This window comes from Olea europaea, chromosome 17, assembly GCF_002742605.1.
Source record: "Olea europaea var. sylvestris chromosome 17, O_europaea_v1, whole genome shotgun sequence".
Lineage (NCBI taxonomy): Eukaryota > Viridiplantae > Streptophyta > Magnoliopsida > Lamiales > Oleaceae > Olea > Olea europaea.
Genome location: NC_036253.1, coordinates 4,299,727 through 4,308,795, shown reverse-complemented (window position 1 = coordinate 4,308,795; position 9,069 = coordinate 4,299,727). Strand labels below are relative to the sequence as shown.

The following is a 9,069-nucleotide window of genomic DNA, read 5'->3' as shown; positions in this document are numbered from 1 at the left end:
TAAATTTTACGTTAAATTAACAATTACGTTAATTATTATTGATTATATTATTAAAAATAATAAACTTTAATAATATAATTAATAGTGTAATTAATTAAATTATTATTATTATTATCATCATCATCATTATGAAACGAAAATGACATAAATACTCTTAACCATTACCTTTGAAAAATGAAAAATAAGAGCAATAAAGGGACATTGCACCATTTGGTACAAAAAATGATGTAATGAATGATGTTGCACCAAATATAGTGCAACACTATTTATGTTGCACCATTTTGCACCAGAAGTTTGCACCAAATTTTGGTGCAATAGGGCATCCATTGGAGATGCCCTAAATTTCAGAATACTAAACTAGTGTTCTGATACATAATGCGTCTAAATTTCAAAATACAATACGATACTATATTTTTAAATAGAGATTTTTATGCCATAATGGCAAACTAATGGATCGATGATCAAATCTAGGTTTGAAAAAGATGGTTCGAAAATCGAGGTTCAACAATGGCAACAAGTGGATATTTTCTAGGCATAGCCAGCCCATAAACTTCGTCCATACTCAACTCTTCCACTTTCGTATCATCAGTCAACTTCCATATAAATGATAAATCCACGCAACATTTTAGACAAGCTCGCCCTAACCATCTTCAACTCTAAACTATAACCCGAGCACATCCTCCAACTCGACCCGAATGGCAACAACTCAAAATTCTGCCCTTTAACATCCATTTCCAAACCCAAAAACTTCTCTGGATGAAACTTTTCTGGTTCATCCCACACTGCCCCATCCCTCCCAATGCTCTAAGTGTTTATGAAATGTTGGGAATTTATTTAAACATGCACAGCGGAAATAAACAGTTTCAATTCCCACCAGGATTCAGCTTTGTATTTAGATAAGAACTGTGATGAGAAATATACATTTTTCTTGATTTTACGAACTCCTTTACATTATTCTTTTCCAACAACTTGAATCTGCCTCCCACAACTGTCCAATTGTCCAGCCTTCAATGAAATCCACACAGAGAATAGACTGCAACTGCTAGAGTTTTTTCTCTTGTGCCAGTAAGAATAATAAAAACCTTATGGATCTCAAACCCTATCCATGTATTTATATAAACTCAAACGGGCTCGGCCCGGTCCAATACTTAATTAATCCATTTAATTAAACCCGGTCCGTAAATTAATTAATCAAATTAATTAATTCGGAGATATAAATAACAAATCCAATAATTAATTTATCCAACGATTATTAAATTAATTAATTGGTAATTTGCAATATTCCAATTCTCTTTTGTGTGCGACCCATTAGGTTCCCGACCACGATACCTAACGACGTGAAATATTATTTTGATCTAATCAAAATTGATAAATTAGACACCCTTTTAATTTATCACAAATTCACACTCGTCGTCGCAGATTAACATCTAGCAATGTATCAAGGCAACACATGTGACGGAAAATGTCACGTGGTATGACAAAATCAAAACTGTTCGTTTACCATGAAACTATAATCTCTTCGTCAATACGATCCGATCAACTATGAGATATGGAAGTGTGTCAATCTCGATTATCGATCATATCTTTCATTCTACTATTAAGTCAATATGAGTCGAATCTTTTCGACTCATATGTATACCTTGGCAAAGAATTTCGTTATTGACTCAATTGAACGAAATGCAGATCACAATCTCTTACTATTTAAGATTGATGAATCCTTTATTGGTCATTCAAAACCTTCATATGGTTCTTGACATACCCGAACAATGTCGTATTAGCAGCCCTTAGCAGAGCAACATCCAACACCGTCAAAGTATGACTGTCTTCGTACAAGGCACTATGATGACCTCAAGTCATAGGACAAATTTCACTACCGAACGTTAGAGATTAACCACTGACACTCAGATAGTTATTCATGTGGAATCTCTTAGCGGGTCTCCAATGTTTTGTTCTATAACAAAACATCCACGTGTTCATTTAAGTGTCACCACACTTTATCTCGTGAGATCAGCTACTCATTTCACAAGTAAGAAATGTCACATGTGATGATCTATCTGTATTAACGATTTTAAAATCCAATCATACATAATTTGTATCTCATAATTACAACTCCTTGTGATTAACAAATCACTTAAACTTGCATCTCGGACTCTATTATTTAATATTATTTATCACAATAATTTAAATAAATAAAAGATCTTGCCAAAATTAAATGCATTAAACATATTAAAAGTGTTTACAACCTAAATCGATTGGATTTTACGGCATGACACTTACATGAAAACGTAGTTCCTTTTAGGGCTGGACAAATCTCCCGAACCGAACCCGAATCGAACCGAACCCGACAGTTCTTGTCAAATTAAATACCCGAATGGGTATCTGAATTGAGAACCGACGGGTACGGTTCGATTTTCGGTTCTAGACCAAGAACCGAAGAACCGAATAAGAACCGAATCTTTCTAATTTTTTTATATTGAATAAATCAAATTATTTTAATTTTAATTTTTTCTAAACAAATTAACAAATTAACAATTTCTAAATTCAAATTTTTGGCTCAATAATTTGTTTCATTTCTAATTTTTTATTTTTGGCCCAATTACCCATTTTATTGTCTCATTTTTTAGCCCAATAAGATCCAACCCACTAAATAACCCTAAACACCTACACTAAAGTGCATAACGCTGTCTCGACTCTCGTAGCCTCGCTGACATTCCAAAACCTATACAATCGTCGACCGACGCTGTGACCTCCAATCGAAACTGTTACCTCCGCCAACCGAAATTTTGACCGTAGCGATCATTTGAATAAGGTAGTCTACTAGTCTCTGACATTTCAAAACCATTGAACGTGACATTAGTTATATTTATATAATGTTGTAATAAATGTTAAAAAATTTAATTATAGTACAGAACCGAACGGAACCGAACCCGAACGGTTCCATAATTATATTTGGACCCGACGGTTCCATTTACTAAATACCCGAAAATTTTGGTTCGGTTCGATTCTCTTTAGAACCGAACCGAACCGACCCGCGCCCTCCCCTAGTTCCTTTACTAATGTGAAATCCTAATATATTGTAGTCTTGAAGGGAAAGGTGTGGTGCAAGTAGTACAGCAACTGGGTGTAATCTCATGGTTTCTTTAACAATGGCGTCCAAGTATGGGAGATTTGGGATATCAATTTCTTCTACCCATTTTTCTATGCCAATTACCGTCAGGGGCGAATTTAGGACTAGAAGTGAGCACGGACAGTCGACTTGTTGGTCGCAATAAAATATTTAAAATTAAATATAACAATTATTTTTGATAAAAATGAAAATATACTTTCTGCATCCATTTATGCACTAATTCAAGCAAGTGACAGTGTGGCTAAATCTCCGTCTGCTTCAAATGAAGGTCAAGGGTTCAAATCTTATTAAATTGCATAAAGCTGCTAAACTTGAAGATATATCATTTTGTTACGCTTATTGTAACAACCCAATGAATGCAACAATGGTCATGTCCTCAATTGTATTGCTTTTGGTATAAAATTGTTGAATTAGAAAAATAACACTTTAAAATGCTTTATAGGAGACTCGAACATGGCACGTCCAACGTGGTTGTAAAAGAGTCAACCAACTGAGCCACAGGTGAAATTTGTGTCCCCAAAGCGCCTCTGATTATCGTGTTGAGTTCTTGAGTCGCCTTCCCCATTATTTTTGGGTGTTTGATGAGTTCTGACATAGCCCATTCTATTGTAGTTGCTGAGGTATCAGTACCTCCAGCTATTAGATCCAGCGTGCAAAATTAATATGAGGTGCGTGTTAAGTACACGATACTAGATTGATCTTTTTCATAGCACTGTCGAGTCTTGTCCAGTACTGCTTGTCAAGCATGTCATAAAAAAGTTATCATTCAAGATTCATATGATAATTTAAGAAAAGGATAGAGGGATTTTACCTGTGTGAATCCCTTGACACCATCATTGGGAAGCTTGACTTCAAGATTCGGATCATCTGCTAATTCCAATAGCAAATCCACCATATCTTTGGCCACGTAATCTTTTTTCACCCTCTTGGCCCTATGTTCATCAAATACATGTTCATGAAATTTATCAAATTTCTTGTTCAAAATCTTCATCCTTCTCAGTTCTCACATCCCCCTGCAAGTCCAAGAAATCATGCCGTGGTATCCAGTCTGCAATGTTCAATACCCCATTGAGCAAGAACAGTTCATCTAACATTTCTTGAAATTCTTCCAGGGAATAAATTTCATCCCCATTTTCTGATTCCGTGAAGTACTTCTTTCCCAACACAATTCTGCTTATAGCTAAGAGTGAGATGTGAGATATGTTCCTTTAAACGAATTGGTTGTCCGGAAACTGCGTATAACCTCGAAATGAAAGAACGTCTTTCTTCGATTCTAATATATTCATAAGACTCGAGACGTTTTGAACTAAAAAGCCCGTTGAGGTAAATTCTACGCCCTTGTCTCCAATATGGACCATAAGTTGCCCATGTCATGTTACAATAGTTATAAGTTGTTTATTTTCCAGCTGCAGTTTTAGGGTGAGAAGCAAAGATATGATCATATGTTCTTAAGAATATCTTTGCCATATTGGCCGACAAGATGATAACAACTGGTTTCGAACCAAACTTGAGTTGCATAATTGAGCCGTATTTTTGGGACAGGTTGCGGAGGGATTGGTGGGGGAGAGCACCAATGAGGTTTAAGTTTCCGATGATCGGCCAACGTTGCAAACCCGACAGGAAGTTTTTTAGTCCGACGACAGTCGAATAGGGAATATAGTTTAGAAAGAATGTAAAATGTCATAACTAAGAGTATCCATAACAAGATGATCTCCATTGGGGATAAAGAAGAATTGTAACAAGTGTATAAAGAGAAATCAGGCCTATTTATAAAGAAGTAAGGCTATTTGAAGTCGCTCACTGTAATAGTCATTTTACGTGACATACATGTGACGATTAATAATTTGATGTATTAGTGTGGTAATTTTTTATTTCCTTATATATCAAATCACTAACTGTCATATGTATGCTACGTAGGACAATTGCGGTAGTGAGTGATTGCAAATAATATTATTCATTTATAAAGTAACAAAGACATGTTAGATTTTAATGGTGCTGGCCTCATTCCATTTTTAGCTGTTACTAATCTTCGTGGACCATGCCAATAGTGAGACTTCTGTGTATCCATCAATAATGGAAACCCTTTCCTTCCATTTGATACAAATGTTTTAGTGTCTATTTGATTTGGCTAAAAATCATTTTTTAATAAAAATTGATAAAATACATGGTTGAAAAGTTGATAGAAGTTATAAATCCCATACCACGTGTGATTGAAACTAAATTTGAAAAATAAATTCGGTAAAATTGAAGCCAAACATGAACTTAATTTTGAGTATGGATTTGGGGTTGAGGTTGAGATTGTTTCTCAAGCTTAAGAGTTTCGATGGTACCACATTTTAAGGACTTTGAAACTAGTAAGTTTCTCGGAATAATAAAAATAAATATACAATACTCCAAGCGAATCTAGTACACAATCTTGTTATACGTACATCACAGTTTACACCATGACTTACCAAATTTACACACGGCACAATCTCACGTCATCTTTCACATCTTATACATTTAATTCAAAATCAGAACCTTGCCATATCATCCATCTATCGACAAGAATGTCAAAATTAATATACAAATAGCTTAATTGTTTAGTTTAATAAAAGAAAATCAACCATGGTAAGTTGCCATATTTAAGAATTTGATATGCAATGCCCAGGGGTGTCAATTGAGGTCATACAATAGTGAACACTAATAACAATACCAAATAGAATCAAAAGTAAGTAAACAAAACACTAACCTTCTTATTTTAGAAAAAATATATTTTCAATAGTTATTTTTAGGAGATCGTATGATTAAAAAATAGTAAAAAAATTTGAGTTTATATGCAGAACATTTTATTGTGTGAATGTCTTATTAAAAATGAGTATATAAAGAAAATGAATTTTCAAATAATGATTGTCAAACGGGGTTAAAGTGATTTATTCTTCATGTGAGAGATATTCCACTTACGAAGTCTCGTTATTATAATGAAATAAGTTTTTTTTGGCTCTATATCTTTATATAAAGTACTAATCTTCGTGGACCATGCCAATAGTGAGACTTCTGTGTATCCATCAATAATGGAAACCCTTTCCTTCCATTTGATACAAATGTTTTAGTGTCTATTTGATTTGGCTAAAAATCATTTTTTAATAAAAATTGATAAAATACATGGTTGAAAAGTTGATAGAAGTTATAAATCCCATACCACGTGTGATTGAAACTAAATTTGAAAAATAAATTCGGTAAAATTGAAGCCAAACATGAACTTAATTTTGAGTATGGATTTGGGGTTGAGGTTGAGGTTGTTTCTCAAGCTTAAGAGCTTCGATGGTACCACATTTTAAGGACTTTGAAACTAGTAAGTTTCTCGGAATAATAAAAATAAATATACAATACTCCTAGCGAATCTAGTATACAATCTTGTTATACGTACATCACAGTTTACACCATGACTTACCAAATTTACACACGGCACAATCTCACGTCATCTTTCACATCTTATACATTTAATTCAAAATCAGAACCTTGCCATATCATCCATCTATCGACAAGAATGTCAAAATTAATATACAAATAGCTTAATTGTTTAGTTTAATAAAAGAAAATCAACCATGGTAAGTTGCCATATTTAAGAATTTGATATGCAATGCCCAGGGGTGTCAATTGAGGTCATACAATAGTGAACACTAATAACAATACCAAATAGAATCAAAAGTAAGTAAACAAAACACTAACCTTCTTATTTTAGAAAAAATATATTTTCAATAGTTATTTTTAGGAGATCGTATGATTAAAAAATAGTAAAAAAATTTGAGTTTATATGCAGAACATTTTATTGTGTGAATGTCTTATTAAAAATGAGTATATAAAGAAAATGAATTTTCAAATAATGATTGTCAAACGGGGTTAAAGTGATTTATTCTTCATGTGAGAGATATTCCACTTACGAAGTCTCGTTATTATAATGAAATAAGTTTTTTTTGGCTCTATATCTTTATATAAAGAGGTAATTTTATTGCAATACCATCTATTTAGAGAGTCAATACTAAAAAATAAACTCCAAGAGATTTTGTTTTTGATATTGCATTTGATAAGTACAAAATTTAATACTCTACTATTTTAAATTATTCAAATCATATTTGAATTGATGAGCCATTGACATAACAAATATATTAAATAACATGATAAATGTATAAAAATACAACTTATTCGGGGCCTTAAATAATGACATTTTATAGTACGGTGATTGAAATATTACCTAATATGTACGTACTATGTTTAATAGGTAAAACTTATGATTTGATGAAAATTTATATAAAACAAATTAAAAATAGAGAAGAATGGAAAAATTGGAGAAAAAGGTAAAAATTGTTCAATTGTAACTTGTAAGAGATCCAAAGTTTGGAGACTACAGTGCAAATATTCAAAAGTTGTATCAGACTTCAAGAAAAAGATTCAAGATGTGCTGCAAGTTAATTGGATGGGAAAAGAAGTCAAAAGGGTAAAATATAGTCAATGTATTATCACACATCAATTTTTTAGTCGAAAAGCTATACTTCGAATTTTCGATTTTGGATTGAGACCCATTTTTAGTATAGTAAACGTTTGAATTGGAAAAACATTACTCCTAGAAAATTTGTAACCCTTTGAGATAAATTTTCAACGCATTTTGAATCACCTCAATTAGATATCAGAAAAAAATTATAACAAAAATATTGAAAGTTGTTCGACTATAAACAAAATAAAGTGAGGCGCATGACAATGCCTGCAGAAGAGGTGCTTCCCTCAACCAAAAGAAGGGGTGCCTGAGGCATCCAAACTAGCTAGGATCGTGTCCTAGCTATCCTCAGGTGGGCCCCCAGTATAAAAACGGAGAAAAAAAATTCATTTTTCCTTGTTTTTATGTTGATAATAATTCAATACAATCTTTTTTTGTCATCCTTTAAATACCAAAATTCGACAAGCTAAGTTTTATCATATTCAACATATTTTGGAAATGAAAAACAAGTCTATACGTCAATACAAAACGAATCATATATGGATTTAGAAGATTCATAGCTCGATTTCAAGATTTGAGCCAAGAATGTGAATTTCTCCTACTTCTTAAATCTTTCTAATTTTCAAATGATTTTTTCAATTATTTTTGTGTAACTTAATTATAAGAATATTAGATTAAATTTTTCGTAGTATTGGATGGATAATGAATATTATTAGTTGTTTTTAATTCAAGACTTATTAATTTAGTAATATTTTGAGTTTCTTGATTATTTATGCATCTACATTGTGTTTGAATGCTTGATCACCTTTTAGATAACTTGTTGCTTATTCATAGTATTGAGAGGCTCACAGTAAGTAGGACGTAGTATATTTAACACACGGAAAATAGATATTAGAAATAATATATATGGGGAGTACAATCACGTGAAATAATCCTGTTATTAAATGCATGCTTTTCATATGAATTCAAATTAGTAATAGGATCATGTCGTGTTAAGCATATATTTGATATTTCTGATATTAAATTAAATTTGATTATTCATTAACATTAGGAAAATAAACTACTTTTTATGGGTCAAGAATTGAAATAACACTAATTGGGGGATTCTGAAATCCAATACGTCCATCTCATATTTGATAAAACCATATTTATTGCTGTCATGGTTAAACTTAGTATAAAAATCAAAACATCTTTTATGTTACTCTTTATCGAATTTGATAATAATTATATACCGAAATTAAATATATTTTTTATAGGACGATAACTCAACTCACTTTATTTATTACTTGTCAACGATTTTGTACGTTTGCGAGTTTTGTTCAAACATATCAAATTATGAAAAATCAATAAATTTCTTTTGTAAAATGTAAAATGAAGAACAAAAATAGATAGCATTGCTGAAGTATCTAAGAGCATTTACAAGAAGCTCTCTCTCTCTCTCTCTCTCTCTCTTTTTATTTATTTATTT

General features: G+C 32.1%; 1 pseudogene; it reads right to left on the bottom strand.

Moving 5' to 3' along the window:
* Positions 1-467: 467 nt before the first annotated feature.
* On the bottom strand, positions 468-4,783 carry LOC111365538 (annotated as a pseudogene).
* Positions 4,784-9,069: the final 4,286 nt, after the last annotated feature.